This window comes from Canis lupus, chromosome 14 (assembly GCF_003254725.2).
Source record: "Canis lupus dingo isolate Sandy chromosome 14, ASM325472v2, whole genome shotgun sequence".
Lineage (NCBI taxonomy): Eukaryota > Metazoa > Chordata > Mammalia > Carnivora > Canidae > Canis > Canis lupus.
In genome coordinates, this window is record NC_064256.1 from 23,328,837 (window position 1) to 23,345,377 (window position 16,541).

A 16,541-nucleotide genomic window follows, 5' to 3' on the forward strand; every position below is an offset into this window, starting at 1 on the left:
ATTTATTAAAGAGACTGCCCTTTTCCTATTGTATGTTCTTCGCTCCTTTGTTATAAAGTAATTGACTATATATGCATGGGTTTATTTCTGGGCAATCTGTTCTGTTCTATTGAGTGATGTGTCTGTTTTTATGCCAATACCATACTGTTTAAATTATTCAGCTTTGTTCTCCTTTCTTGATTGCTTCAGCTACTTGGGGTTTTTGGTAGTTCCACAGAAATTTTAGAGTTGTTCCTTCTATTTCTGTGAAAAATGCCATTGGAATTTTAATAGAGATTGTATTGGATCTGTAGATTGCTTTTGGTAGTATGGACATATTAACAATGCTAATTCTTCTACTACATGAGCATGGTATATCCTTCCATTTATTTGTGTTTCCTTCTATCTCTTTAGTCAATGTCTTATATAGTTTCAGTGTATTGGTCTTTTTTCCTTGTTAAATTTATTCCTAAGTATTTTATTTTTTTCTGATGTAGTCGTAAATGGGATTGTTTCCTTAAATTCTCTTCTTGATACTTTACTATTAGTGTGAAGAAACACAGCAGATTTTTGCAAATTCATTTTTGTATCGTGCAACTTTACTGAATTGTTTATTCCAGCAGTGTTTTGATGGACTTTTTAAAGGGTTTTCTATATATAGTATCAAGTCATCTGCAAATAGTGTCAGTTTTACTTCTTCCTTTTCTTTAATTTCTTTTTCTTGCCATTTAATTGTTCTGGACTTCTAATACTGTGTTGAATAAAAGTGGTGAGAGTTGAATCCTTCTCTTATTCCTAATCTTAGAGGAAAAGCTTTCAGCTTTTTACCATTATGAGTTTAGTTATGGGCTTGTCATATATGGCCTTTTTATGTTGAGGTATGATCCTTCTATATCTGTTTTGTTGAAAGTTTTTATCATTAAAAAATGTTGAATGTTGTCAAATGCTTTTTTAAAAATATTTACTTATTTGAGAGAGAGAATGTTGTGGGGGGCAGGGGTCAGAGGGAAATGGAGAGAGAATCTTAAGCAGACTCTGCAGTTAGTATGGAGCCCAAAATGGAGTTCAATTACACAACCCTGAGATCATGACCTGAGGCAAAACTAAGAGTCCAACACTTAACTAACTGCACCACCCAGGCATCTGTCAAATGCCTCTTTTTTTTTTTTTTTGTATCTAATGAGATATTCATGTCATTTTAATCCTTCACTTTGTCAATGTGGCTTATTACATTGATTTGCAGATGTTGAACTATCCTTGCATCCCTGGAATAAATCCTATTTGATCATGGTGTAGGATCTTTTTAATGTATTGTTGAATTCAGTTTGCTAATATTTTGTTGAGGATTTTCACATCTAAATTCATCAAGGACATTGGCTTATGTGTTTGTGTGTGTGTGGCATCCTTGTCTGGCTTTAGTATCAGGGTAATGTTGGCCTTGTAAAGTGTGTTTGGAAGAGTTCTTACCACTCTTCTATTTTTTGGAAGAGTTGGAGAAGAATTGGTATTAATTCCTCTTTGAGTGTTTAGTAGAATCCACCAGTGAAACTATTTACTCCTGGACTTTTGTTTGTTGGAATTTGATTACTAATTCAATCTCATTACTAGTAATTGGTCTGTGTTCAGATCTTTGGTTTTTGTCATTATTTAGTCTTGGTAGGTTGTACATTTCTAAAAGTTTATCCATTTATTCTAGGTTGCCCAATCCATTTATTCTAGGTTGGCATAAAATTGTTTATAGTCTCTTACAGTCCTTTCTGCTTCTGTGGCAATAATTACAGCATCTCCTCTTTCATTTCTCTGATTTTTATTCGAGTCATCTTTTTTTTTTTTTTCATGGTGAATTACTAACTTGGACTTTGTGACTGGACTGGATGGCGCCTGTAACTTTTTTGGATGAAATTATTCAGCAAATGTATCCTTGAAAATGCACCCTTGAAGATTTCAGCTGTACTTTAGAGTATCCATTGTTTAATTATAAAAAAGAAAAAACTTTACTGCTTAAAAAAACCACTACAAATACACTTACTGTGGCAAAGTTTAAAGATATTGATAAGGGGAAATAAGGAGAGTTTTCATTCAAAAGTAACCACTTTTGGGGATCCCTGTGTGGCTCAGTGGTTTGGCGCCTGCCTTCGGGCAGGGCGTGATCCTGGAGTCACGGGATCGAGTCCCACATCGGGCTTCCTGCATGGAGCCTGCTTCTCCTCTGTCTGTGTCTCTGCCTCTCTCTCTCTCTCTCTCTCTTTCTCTCTCTATGTGTGTCTCTCATGAATAAATAAATAAAATCTTAAAAAAAAAAAAAGTAACCACTTTTACAGGCCCGCTAACAGCCTTATTTACATCTCTATACCTCTTTTTTTTTAAAAAAAAACAGTGAATTGTTGGCTTTAATCTTCAATAATACTGACCGCTCACTTTATTCCCTTAAGATCTAGGAAACATTTATGGAAGAACTGATGCTATTTTAAGATCCTCTAAAGAGGAAGGGGAAAAAAAGATGATCTAAATAGGGTGACAAAAATGCTTTAAAGATTTTAAAAACACACTTACTTTCTATGAGTCTTATGAGGTTCTAAATCTTTTAGAAGTAGAAGACATCTTCCATAGTCAAATTTTGGATAAAAACCTAGAAAACATATCATACCTACTATTCTGCTCAGTATTAGTATTAATCTTTCTCATGGGTTCTAGCATACCAGAGATCTCTAACATCACCAGTGTTTTCATTAGGCTCATTTTCTTTGCTCACTTACCTCCTCCTGACCATGTGTATCATCTTTGCTCCCAGGCACAGGCCTTCTCTGGAGCATTTCTTCAGCAATTTCCAGATTACTCTTAAAATAAGTCATAAATACTAACACATCTTTGAGATCCTTATGACTCTAGACAGAGTTTTGCATTTTAAACTATACTGAAAACTAACTTCATCAAATATAAGACACCATTCACTGTAAGTTGTATCACTATTTGTGGTCCTAAGAAGAAAGATGCTGCCAATTAAATTATGGCACGCCATTGTTTCAAATTCTATGTACAATTAAAAAAGGTTAAAATGGGAAAAAGTAGTTTATAACAAATGAACTATAGCATTTACTTAACACCTACACATTGCATAGAGAATATTCAGTCACATAGCATGAACAGATTTTTAGCACACACTACACATTAGGTTATGTACAGAGAAGTTTAAATTAGAATAGACATTTTTGACATTTAATTCATTTATTTATATTTGGATTGAAATCAAAGCAAAATGTTAAAATATGAACATTTATGTTTCTATAGAGAATATTCCTTTTTCAGACTTGACTTTACAGTCTCAGAGTGAGAGCAGAGGCTATTCATGTGATGTTGAATCTCCTTAGCTCTTTGTAATTTGTCCTGAGAGACAACAGAATTTTAAGTTCGACCACTTCAAGAAGCATGCATGACTTCTTTCATCTTTAAGATTCCAGTTAGTCACTTAATTTAATCCTTAAAAATCCATTAGGCTTGGAAAATGCAGATTTATTCCAATTTATGTTTATTATATCTTCTGTTTGGCCAGTTTAATTACCAGACTTTACAGTTGTAAAAAGGAAGACTCAGGCCACTTAACTGATTTGTCCCTCAGCATGTAAATGGGTTCTTTCCTGTCCAGGGAAGTCTGTCCAACACAAAGTTCAATAGTTTTCACACTTTAATTTTACTGATTCAAACATTTTTTTCAGTTGCTTGAGATATTCTCTTCTGAAATGAAAATTCATATTTCTGTCACCTTTTTAATTATTCTGTCCCATGTTGGCAGATGCTGCCTTGTATCCAAATCCAGTAATATAGTTTCCCCTGGGGGAGAGAAAGACACATGCCCTATTTGTCCAAAAGAGTAATTTGCTATCCAGAATATAAATGTAGAGCTCCTACTCAGTAAAATATGAATTAGCCCTGAGGGGGAAGAGTAAGGGAACAACTAACTTTTCATAAGCTCCCATCGTTTTTCCTTTGAATTTTTACCTTATTCTCATTTTCTTGCTTTAAGATAGATTTTATTTATTTATTTATGAGAGACACAGAGAGGGAGGCAGAGACATACACAGAGAGAGAAGCAGACTCCCTGTGGAGAGCCCAGTGTGGGACTCTCTGTCCCTGGACCTGAGGATCAGCCATGAGCCAAAGAGAGACGACGCTCAACCGCCGAGCCACCCAGGTGTCCCAAGATAGATGGTCTTTAAAGCACATGATAGAAACAGAAAGAAACATAAAAATGCTTAAAATGTAAAACTTTGATGAAGTTAAAAAATCACACTGGGAATATACAGGGAAATAAAAAAATCTGTGATCTTTGGTGGAACTAATTTACCTTGCTCTGTACTGAGTAGTGATGGTATTTCGAACCCCTTCAGGCTCCTCACCCTCTCTCTCCTTTTCCTGCCTCCTGGAGCCAAAACTAAACCGGTTAACTGGAAAACAAGCTAGATGAGGCTGAGCAAGGATTGACATGTATCACCTAGGGCAAACTTTCCCCTCCAAAAGCAGAAGCAGCCTCAATCTGTAGGGAAGGTAGACCCAAGAAGGCATTAATTAACCAAGGTAGTGGAGGGAGTCATACAAGGGATTTGAGAGAAGATGGTCAGAGAATGAGGGCTGAGTTAGTCTGTGATGGTATTTTAGAAATGGTTGCATTTGGCAAAAGACATCCACATTCTCCAAATAACAAAAACATTTGCATCCAAGTCATCTGGATATTTTTGCTCCCCTATGTAAATACTTCTGGTGGTATTTACAAATAAATACTTCAATCAGTGTGGGAGACAAGTCTAATTGTTTAAAATTCCACTTTATTTCTTTATCACTTCATATCAGTTATAACTGTAGCATCTTTCACTTAAGAGGTTACTGAGGTTTTTATTCTTAATCTTGAAATGTGATGCCAGACCAGGCCATATTATTTTGTAATCACTGGGTTAATGTCTCTCTACAAATCTAACTTCTACTAAAATGATTTCCCTTAAAAAATGTGGGATATTTAACCATTCCAATTTTGCCTAATGAAGATGATTAAAATACATTTAAACAAGTGTGTGCCTCTGCTATAGAATGAATGTGTTCCCTCAAAATTCATATACTGAAATCCTAACTTCCAATGTGATGTTATTCAGAAGCAGGGCCTTTCCAACAGACACATGAAATATCACTTGGCATCTGGGAAATACAAACCAAAACCACAATGAGATACTACTTCACACCTGTCAGAATGGCTAAAATGAACAAATCAGGAAAAAACAAATATTGGCAAGAATATGGAGAAAGGGGAACTCTCTTACACTGTTGGTAGAAATGTAAGCTAGTATGGCCGCTCTGGAAAACAGTATGGAGGAAATTCCTCAAAAAGTTAAAAATAGAGCTACCCTATGATCCAGCAATTGCACTATTGTGTATTTATCCAAAGAATACAAATAATTGTGATCTAAAGGGGCACCTGTACCCCAATGCTTATAGCAGCAATATCCACAATACCCAAACTATGGAAAGAGCCCAGACATCCATTAACAGATGAATGGATAAAGGAGAAGTAGGATACAAATACATATACATATACATATACATATATATATACACACACACACACTTATATACATATATATATATGCACACACAATGGGAATATTACTCGATTACTCGGCCATCAAAAAAGATGAAGTCTTAGCATTTGCAATGATGTGGATGGAACTGGAGAGTATTATGCTAAGTGAAATAAGTCAATCATAAAGATATCATATGGTTTCACTCATATGTGAAATTAAAAACAAAACAAAGGATCATAGGGGAAGAGAAGGAAAAATAAAATAAGTTGAAATCAGAGAGGGAGGCAAACCATCAGAGACTCTTAACTACAGGAAACAAACTGAGGGTTGCTAGAGGTGGGTAGGGGGATAGGCTAACGGGATGATGGGCATTAAGGAGGGCATGTGATGTGATAAGCACTGGGTGTTATATGCAACTGATGAATCATTGAACTCTACATCCAAAACTAATGATATACTGTTAATTAATTGGATTTAAATAAGATATAAAAAAAAAAAGAAGCAGGGCCTTTGAAGGTGATTAGGTTATGAGGGTGGAGCTCTCTTAAGTATGCTTACTACCCTTATGAAAGGGACTCCAGAGAGCTCTTTTGCCCCTTCCCCCACATGAAGACACAGTGAGAAGACAGCTTTCTATGAACCAGGAAGCAGATCCTCACCAGATTTTAGACTTCCCAACCTATGGAAGTGTGAGAGAACAATAATAAATGGAGTCTTTGGTGTTTTTGTATATGGCATTTTTGTTATGGCAGTTTGAACAAAGACAGTCTCCAAATGGATGATAGCATTTTCAAAGAAGAATTTTACAGGTATTTTTTGTTTGTATTTATATAGTATAGGATGTATCTAAATTCAGAGTTATTTTTAAATCATAAATAACTTTAAATGCAAGCAAATAAAAATGTAATTATAAGGTGGTAATATTTTCTTAATATTTCAATCATTTTTAGTAATATAAATACAAGCAAAATGATGAAAGAAAAATTTAATTATATCATAGCTTCATTTCCTGTTTTCATTACTCATTAAACCTTGACAAGTGTGGTAAATGAAATGTACTATATAATTACAGTGTGCCACAGATTCCTTTGGACACCACCTACATTAATTGTAAGGCTATTTTAAAATGAAACATGTATAGTATGCCAGGTGGCTGATATGAACTTCTAAGATCATCCACCATCTTCCTCTCTAAAATTATTCTGTTCTTTAGCCTATCAGTAAAAACATAACCACTGAGATAGCTAATATTTATTCAGTTTTTACCATGTGCTACATACTCTGCTAGGCACTTTAGAAGTTATTTTATTTAAATCTTTTGAGAACCCTGTAAGCTAGGTGTGATTATAATCTCCATTTTACACACACAGTACCATATGCTTAGCTATGTATTTTCTGTGTGCCTTCTGAGTACAGGTTTTTAGGAAGGGGCTAAAAGAACCCTGGTGGTTATAAATAATAATTTCAGCATAATAAGAAATTACATGTAGGGCCGATTTTATTTCCAATGATGGGTATACTGACAGTTTGCTGTCACCAAGGGGCTTAATGCTATTTAATAATTTGCCCTTATCCTACACATAATTGCATTCATAATATGTTATTCTATTTCTAAGTTTTTAAAAGTTTTCAGAAAACTGTGGTGTGTAAGCCGTTCTTTCTAGTAATATATGTAAGGCTCATTTATTCTAGAAAAATGTGAGACCCAGAGATAAAAATAAAAGTTGTTATCCCATTTCCCATAGGAAACCACTGTTAACATTTTATATATATTCTCCCATTTGTTTTTATCCATGCATATGTAAATATATACATTTAAATTCAATTGGAAACATACTTTGTAGCTTGGTTTGGTTTTTCCGATTTTTACAATTTATTTGATCATATATCAAAACATTTTCTTACATCATTAAAATTTCTTCCACATAATTTTAACCATAACACAGAATTCTGTTGTATGATTATACTCTAATTATTGGACCAATTCTTTATTGTCAGACATTTAAATAGGTGAAGAAAACTTTAAATACTTAGTCTTATTCAAGTTTTAGGTATCAGATCTTTGATGATTAAAAAATAATAACAATATGCCCAGTAAAAGCCTTGAGCTAAATCTTTCTTGATCTAAATTTTAATCTAAAAGTACAGAGTTGAAGGCAACCTCAGAGGAATTTAGCCCATCTTCCTATTCCTGGAGAGAAATATATCACTATCCCAGATACAGGTCTCTAGAAACTATTCTTGAATTTAATGAGGGAAGCAAATTCCATAACCCCTTCCAATGTATTATTACAGAGTTGGTGTCAAAAGCATAAACTTTGGAGGTAAACAGACCCTGGGACCAAATACCAGATAAAGGACTTTGATCTTGGACACTGACTTTATTACTTGCTCTCATTTTCAGTTTCTATAATGATTCCATCATGAGGTTTCTGCAAGAATTCCATGAGATAATATAGAGATTGTCCAGCAAAGCTTAAGTGTTGAACATATGCCAATTCTTTTTGTTTTACCAAATCTGTAACATTTCCTTGTGTTCTTTCTACAATGAAAAAATACCCACACATCAATATTTATGGCACTAAATATACCTGAAGACCCTTACTAAATCCTCTGAACTGCTTCTCCAAACCAAACTAATTCATTTGACTTTTTCTAAACTCTTCTTTTGTAATTCTTTACACATTCAGACTCCTAAATTTTGCGACTTTCAAATTAGGATATATCACCATTGGTCTGGCTAGTAATGCAGATGGTAAGGAATTCCCCTGTACCTTCTATATTGTTACATTTGTTGCCACACTCACAAGAACTTGCTGAATTCTTCAGAAGTTATGATGTAATTAACTCAGGTTCCACTTATAAGGCCGTAACCACTGCTTCCTTGTGCTATACACACACTGATTCGTCATCTCACTTGAAGCAGTTCCATCATTGTTTCAAGTTGGGTTCATTGACTTGGACCTGTTTTCCAATATCAGAGTATTTGGTTTTAATCAAATGGTCTTGTCATCTACACATGTACTTTAGCCTATTTTTAAATTACTGGTGAAAAAAAATAAATTGGTAAAATTTAGAGGCAAATGAGTTAATACATATCCCATAGATAATGAGTTAATACATACCCCATAGTTAATACAACCATTACACATCAATGTGGCAGAGGATAGCAGTGACATAGAATTAATGGGTACCTCTTTTGTAAGCAGGTTTCTTTTCATGTGAGTCCAGTAGCACTGAAATTTTCTCCAGTCTTCTATGTTTGAGTAGATTTTAGTGTGTCATCTGTGTGGATTATGAATTTGTAGGCTTTGGCTCTAAAAGCTGTAATTACCAATGCTTGAAAGACATCTATCTGTGAGGGTGAGGACATGAAGAAGATAAACCAAAACCAAGATATATAACTACCACACCCCATCTTCCTATCAGAAACTTTGTATGTTTTTTTTTTTAAGATTTTATTTACTTATTCATAGACACAGAGAGAGAGAGAGAGAGAGAGAGAGAGAGAGAGAGAGAGGCAGAGACACAGGCAGAGGGAGAAGCAGGCTCCATGCAGGGAGCCCAATGTGGGACTCGATCTCGGGTCCCCAGGATCACACCCCAGGCTGCAGGCGGCGCCAAACCGCTGCACCACCCGGGGTTCCTGAAACTTTGTATGTTTAAAGTACATTAGGACCTTTAGACAGGCCCTTCTATCTGGGTGCATCATCAGGTTGCCTGGATTGTACATTATCAATCTCTCAGGCAGTAAATGTCCTCTCTCACATACACTATTAGCTCAAAGGTTCTTCAAAGCCTAAAGGTGGAAAAAAACCAAGCTTCTTTATTACCGAGTGATCATATTCTTGACAATGATTATAAAAGCAATTTTTATAATGAGGGAGAAACACTGGGCCTAGAGTCAGGAGACTTCATTTCCAGTTCTGAATCCCTCATGCGTTAACTGTGAGCCCAGCGGAAGCTTGCCTCAGTTTCTAAGCAAGCCTCAATTTCCTTATCTGTAAAATGGACAATGGTTCACAGAATGGTTGCATACAAAAAGATCACAGATATGAATATGCTTTAAAAATACTATGAGATTTCTATAAAACTCAGGCTATATAGCAGGGGGAAAAAATAAAAGTCACACTATTTCATTGGAAATATGGACAATGGTTTCTGCTTTCATCTATGACTAAATACTGAACATATATGTTTTTAGTATTTCTGAATTTGTTGAAGGCATATCTATGCTATGAGTAGCTATGACTTGGAAGTGTTGTGAGAAATGACACTATTCTTTGTCATTGAAAATTAACAAAGCAACTAATCCTTTCAGAGGTAGAGGTAGCTTAGACCTGACTCATAATACTTGCATTCTGTCTGATTTTCTTAGATTTTCTTTAAATAAAACTTAGCAGTCTTCTAAGAACAAATGAAATGAGACTAGCCCTTGAGTAAAAACAGTGGGCGGCTAACGCTTCATTCCTCAATAACATGTTTGAGTCCCTTGTTTATTTTTGTGTTATTAAGTGACACTTAAATAAATACCTTGTTGAGTAATGATGCTGTGGCAAACCTGAAATCTTTTTAAGACACTGCTCTGCCTAAGGTGAGCGATTAAAGCATGTATAAAAACTAAGTCCCCTTTGGCTCATCTAGTCAACCCATAAGTAGTACTAGAAATGAAAAATTGTGTGGGGCTTATGACATGGCCAGAGGGAAGAAGGGGAAGGGCAGGAGAAGTCTCCCTGGAAAAATGAAGAAAGTGTAAAGGATGGCAGGGAAACTAATAACTAAAAATTGATTCTGACTATAGATACCAGTATATTAAGTTGATGCAAATTAAGGTGGCATGAGATTTGCTTTTTTTTAAAAAAAAAAAAAAAAGCGTTTTCCCTGTATAGTATAATAATAACCACTTTATTTTAAATGTAGCCAGGAAGGGCTATGTTTGCTCATGTGATCAGGTTTCTGCACTTCCCACACCTGGGGAAGTATCAGCTAATATTGATTTAGCACTAATTTATACCTGATGGTCGGGGCCAACTAGAATAGAAGAGAACTGGTACAAATTAGTGGGGCCCTGGGGTCCCAGAAAGAGGCCTGGGGCCTGACTGTTGTATATCAATACAAATCACCCTTTCTGGGAGGGAATGGAAAAATATTTTAAAGGACCTGAATCTGGTGTGCTAAAGATTCCCTTTAAGAATGCTGGGAATGGATGAAATCAAGTTACATTCTTAGATTGTATTAAGTTTGTTCATTAATCTGGGAGCCAAGCAAACTAGAAGCAGAACAGGCTTTAAAATATCTGACTCATTATTATATTATAAAGAATATTAGCCAGTCATATACCTATTCCTCTATGAAATTCCCTGTTTTAAAAAATCTCTAAACTAGTCTTACATTATAAAGATCAGTGGAGATTTTTTTTTTGAACCATAGAATTAGATACTTATTCTTTGAAAACTGTTTTCTTTGGGTAATTTCCATGAACACATGTTAGTTATCAACATTTTTGTGTTTGGCTAAAAAGTGAAAAAATATTTGGGGCTTGGAATTAAATTTGGTGAACTTTTATTTATTTCTAATCCATTGTCTCCCAGATTTGCCTGATCATAATGATCACCTGGGGAAGTTGTTAAAAATTTTATAGTCCTACCCTTCTAGCTCCCAGACATGCAAAATTAGACTTTTCAGGAAGGCAGGCTAAAATCTATAATTTAACAGCAAAGACCTCAGCTACACCTCATGATTTACATATTTGAAAAATACAGTTCTGTGTCCTTGTCCTATTCCTCATGATGTCAGAGCTCTTCAAACCCCCCATATCTCACTTTTCCTCAGTGACTGCGGGCTTCTTCCTATTCCATCCCACCTAAGCAATAAGGCGCATTCCCATCAATCACTGTGGCCTTCGGTAGCAATGAGTCTCTACTACAGTGGCAGTGGACAGCATCTATAGTATTGGGCAAGGAGATGATGGAATAGAGAGAGGGAGGTGTGGTCCAGAGAAGCATTTCTAGAGACTCTGACCCTCCCCCTGACAACCAGTTGTAGATGACTTTGCTGCCTCCTGAAGTGGCCACACTCAACCTCCCATTGTGCTATGTAAAATGTTTTTTTACCTCCACTCTCCTATCTCCTGTAATGGCAGAGGGGGGGTGTCATTGTCCCTTTTTGTGAAACTTGTGCTCCTGATCAAATTCTCTACTGCCTCATGAAAGCTAAATCTATGAATCCTTCTCCTCTTTCAGACTTTGCTTTTTCATTTTTTTTTTCTCCTTTGGCCTCTTTGGCTTATAGGTGTATAAAAAGACATGTCTTCCCTATTTTTTTTTTAAGATTTTATTTATTTATTCCTGAGAGACACAGAGAGAGGCAGAGACACAGGCAGAGGGAGAAGCAGGCTCCATGCAGGGAGCCTGACGTGGGACTCGATCCTGGGTCTCTCAGGATCTTCAGGCTGAAGGCGGCACTAAACCGCTGAGCCACCCAGGCTGCCCCCCTATTCTTTTTAAACTAAACCAATACATGCCTTCTTGGTCTCTGTTGAACCCCAAGATCCCATTTTCATCCTTGCTTTATTTTTACTGTCAAATTTCTCAAAAAGAACATTTTACATCAATCATATTTTACTTCTCAATCTTTTCATGAACCCAACTATAACCTGGCTCCCACAGAGCCATATTTTATAGATCCTGCTGGTTTGAAATTACTTGTGTTCAGATCCAATGACTTTTTGTGTAGTCCTTAACCTTCTTAACCCACTCAGTAGCATTTGATATTGCTGATAATCCTATTTTTTTTCAAAACTTTATCAATTAGTGATCATTTAATCATAAGAGCAGTAATCTATTCAAACAATTAAAACAAGGGGGATTTTAATATAAGACCTCAGGAAGCTTTCCCACAGAATGCATAATTAGAGAAGGATTGGAATCAGGAACTGGGAAGCTATCTGTAACCAATAAAGTTTTAACAAATGATTATTGATCACCTGTTATATTCTAGGCACTGGCTAGGTGTTAAGTGATCAAGTACTGAACAGAATAGACAAGGTCCTGACCTTAGAGACTTTACAATCTAGTGGAGGAGGTTAAACATAAGCAAGCAAACAAATGTGCATTTACAACTTGTGATGAACATTACAAATGAACCAGATTTGCTTAATGATAGATTGTTATAGGGTATTAGTGACAGGCGAGGACTCACAAAGGATACTCTGAAAACATGACATTTAAACTGAACTATGAAGAATGTGAGGAAGCCACTCAGGGAAACTGAGGAGTGTGAGGGATGTGGAAGGAGTGTTTCAGGCTGAAGATAACCTGTGTGAAGACCCTGCAGTAGGGTTTTGGAGTAAATGAAAGGAGACCATTTTGGCTGGAACTTAAAAGGTGAGGCAGAGAACAGAGCAAGATTAGTCTGGGGAAGGAGGCTGAAGCCAGATCAGGACAGGCCTTTTAAGCTATTTTAAGGAATTTGGATTTGATTGCAAAGTAATTGGAAGATATTGAACTGATTTAAGCAGCAAACAACATGGTCCAATATATTTCTAGGTTTATTGCAACTGATAAGCAGAGAATCGATTAAAGAAGGCAAGAGTAGAAGTGGAAAGACCAGTTGGCAGCTGTAGCAATAATGTAGGTAAGAGATGATGGTAGTTTGTGAGCTAATGGAGTAGCAGAGGACATGGAGAGAAGGGAATGGATTAGACATATTTTTGTGAAGAGCAAATGAGAGGACAAGATAATGGGTTGGATTGGGGAGGGAAGGAGAGTGAGAAACTTAGAATATTACTCAGGTCATGTTATTTAGAATAACTAGGTGGATGGTGATACCATTTACTGAAGTGGGAAAAAAAATATAGATTGAATTTTTTTTTTGATGGGAGGGGAAAGCAAGAATATAAAAATTAAAAGTTTAGTTCTATTTCAATACATTACTATCAGATATTCATGGAGACTTGACACATCAGATAGGCAAAGGAATGTTGAATTTGAAGGAAATGCCTGGGCTGGAGATTCTGATTTGGGAGTTGCCAGCATTTTAGAATACTTAATGTCATGGGAATGGTTGAAATCACTAAGAAGAAACAAAAGATAGAGCCCAATTTATAGAGGGGATTGGAGGAAGAAAAACTCCTGAGGGATACTGAACAGGAGTGGCTAGAAAACTAGGAAGCAGAAATATGTACTTATCAATAGTTATTTGAATGTAAATGGACTTAACAGTCCAATCAAAAGACATAGGGTGATGGAATGTATAAAAAAGCAAACCCATCTATATGCTGTCTACAAGAGACTCATTTCAGATCTAAAGACACATGCAGGGGTACCTGGGTGGCTGAGTTGGTTAAGCAGCCAACTCTTGATTTTGGCTTTGGTCATATCTCAAGATCCTAGGATCAAGCCATGTATCAGACTTCCCACTCCTCAGAGAGTCTGCTTGAAATTCTCTCTCCCTCTCCCTTTGCCCCTCCTGCTGCACTCTCTCACACATACTGTCTCTAAATAAATAAATAAAATATTTAAAGACACACGCATATTGAAAGTGAAAGGATGGAGAAACATTTGTTATGCATACAAATGTCAGAAGAAAGCTGGGGTAGCAATACTTTTATCAAATAGTCCTTAAAACAAAGATTGTAACAAGAGACAAAGAACACTATATAATAATAAAGGGGACAATCCAACAAGATATAACAATTGTAAATATTGATGCACCCAACATGAGGGCACCCAAATATATAAAACAGCTAATAACAAACATAAAGGAAATAATTGATAATAATATAATAATAGTAAGGGACTTTAACACCCCATTTACATCAATAAACTGATCATCCAAACAGAAAATCAAAAAGGAAACAGTGACTTTGAATGATACACTAGACCAGATGGATTTAACAGATATATTCAGAACATTCCATCCTAAAAAAATAGAATACACATTCTTTTCATGTGCATAGAGAACGTTCTCCAGAATAGATCACATATTAAGACAGAAAACAAGTCTCAACACTTTCAAAAAGAGCGAAGGCATGCCATGCATCTTTCCTGACCACAACACTATAAAACTGGAGGTCAATCACAAGAAAAAGTCTGGAAAGACCACAAACACAAGGAGGTTAAATAACATGCTACTAAACAATGAATGAGTTGACCAGAAATCAAAGAGGAAATTTAAAAGTACATAGAGAAAAATAAAAATTAAAACACAATGGTACAAAATCTTTGGAATGTACCAGCAGCAGTCCTAAGAGGGAAGTTTAAAGCAATACAGGCCTATTTCAAGAAACAAGAAAAATCTTGTTTAAAATAAACAACCTAATCTTACACTTAAAGGAGCTAGAAAAAGAACAAACAAAACCCCAAAACAGCAGAAGGAAGGAAATAATAAGGGTTAGACCAGAAAGAAATGATTTAGTTTCTATTATAGAAACTAAAGAAACAATAGAACAGATCGATGACACCAGGAGCTGGTTCTTTGAAAAGATCAACACAATTAATCAACCTTTAATCAGTTTCGCCAACAAACCAAACCAAAACAAAACAAACAAGGGAGGACTCTAAATCACAAATGCAAAAGGAGAAATAACAACAGACACCACAGAAATGCAAAGGATTGTAAGAATATTATGCAAAATAATATGCAAAAAAATTGGACAACCTAGAAAAAAATAGATAAATTCTTAGAACCATATAACCTACTAAAACTGAAGCAGGAAAAAAATAGAAAACATGACCAGATCGATTACCAGCAATGAACAAAAGTCCAGGACCAGATGGCTTCACGGGTGAATTCTACCAAACTTTAAAGAATTTATATCTATTCTTCTCAAACTGTTCCAAAAATAGAAGAGGAAAGAAAACTTTCAAATTCATTCTATGAAGCCAGAATTACTCTGATACCAAAGCTGGATAAAGACACCACAAAAAAAGAGAACTGCAAGCCAGTATCTCTGATGAACATAGATGCAAAAATCCTCAACAAAATATTGGCAAACCGAATCCTACAATACGTGTAAAAAACCATTCACCACCATCAACTAGGATTTATTTCCAGGATGCAAGGGTGTTTGAATATTCACAAGTCAATCAACATGATATATCACATCAATAAGAGAAAGGATAAAAACCATAAGATCATTTCAATAGATGCAGAAAAAGCATTTATCAAAGTACAACACCCAATCATAATAAAGACCCTCAACTAAGTAGGTTTAGAGAGAGCATACTTCAACGTAATGAAACCTTATATGAAAAACCCACAGTTCACATCATAGTCAAAGGGGAAAATACCTGTTTTTCCCCAAAGGTCAGAAACAAGAAAGAGTGTCCACTCCCACCACTTTTATTTAACATAATACTGGAAGTCCTAGCCATAGCACTCAGACAAGAAAATGGAATAAAAGGCATCCAAATTGGTAAGGAAGAAGTAAAACTTTAACTATTTGCAGAGGACATGATACTAGGTATAGAAAATCCTAAAGACTACACCAAAAAACTACTAGAACTGGTAAGTACATTCAATAAAGCCATAGGATACAAAAATCAATGTACAGAGATACATAATATTTCTATACATGAATAGTGAAACAGCAGAGAAATTAAGGAAACAATCCCACTTACAATTCTACCAAAAATAATAAAATACCTAGGAATAAACTTAACCAAAGAGGTAAAAGACTTATACTCTGAAAAATATAAAACACTGACAAAAGAAATTGAAGAGGACACAAATAAATGGAAAGACATTCCATGCTCATGGATTGGAAGAATATGGTTAAAATGTCTGTACTACCAAATGCAATCCACAGATTTAATGCAATTTCTATCAAATATCAAGAGCATATTTCACAGACCTTGAACAATCCTAAAATCAGAAAAGAATCAGAAAAGATCCAAACAGCCAAAGCAATCTTGAAAAAAAAAAAAAAAGCTGGAGGTATCACAATTCCAGACTTTAAGTTATATTACAAAGCTGTAATAATCAAAACAGTAT

The 16,541-nt window shown here is 35.5% G+C and overlaps 1 protein-coding gene and 1 long non-coding RNA gene across 5 annotated transcripts in view; one reads left to right on the plus strand and one right to left on the minus strand.

Moving 5' to 3' along the window:
- UMAD1 (UBAP1-MVB12-associated (UMA) domain containing 1) overlaps positions 1-16,541 on the plus strand; it is a 360,265-nt gene that overhangs the window by 301,819 nt on the left and 41,905 nt on the right. The window lies entirely within an intron of this gene.
- Positions 1-16,541, minus strand: part of LOC112674859 (uncharacterized) — a 103,294-nt gene that overhangs the window by 75,500 nt on the left and 11,253 nt on the right. Inside the window, exons 1-2 of one of the 4 annotated variants that reach the window (XR_004804696.2) lie at positions 8,741-9,042; positions 8,354-8,510 (exon numbers count right to left, since the gene is read on the minus strand). The exons of 2 other annotated variants lie outside the window; for them this stretch is intronic. This is a non-coding gene — a long non-coding RNA (uncharacterized LOC112674859). Of the gene's footprint in view, positions 1-8,353; positions 8,511-8,740; positions 9,043-16,541 lie in introns of those variants that run through there. One more of the 4 variants, XR_004804695.2, reaches the window with a different exon arrangement.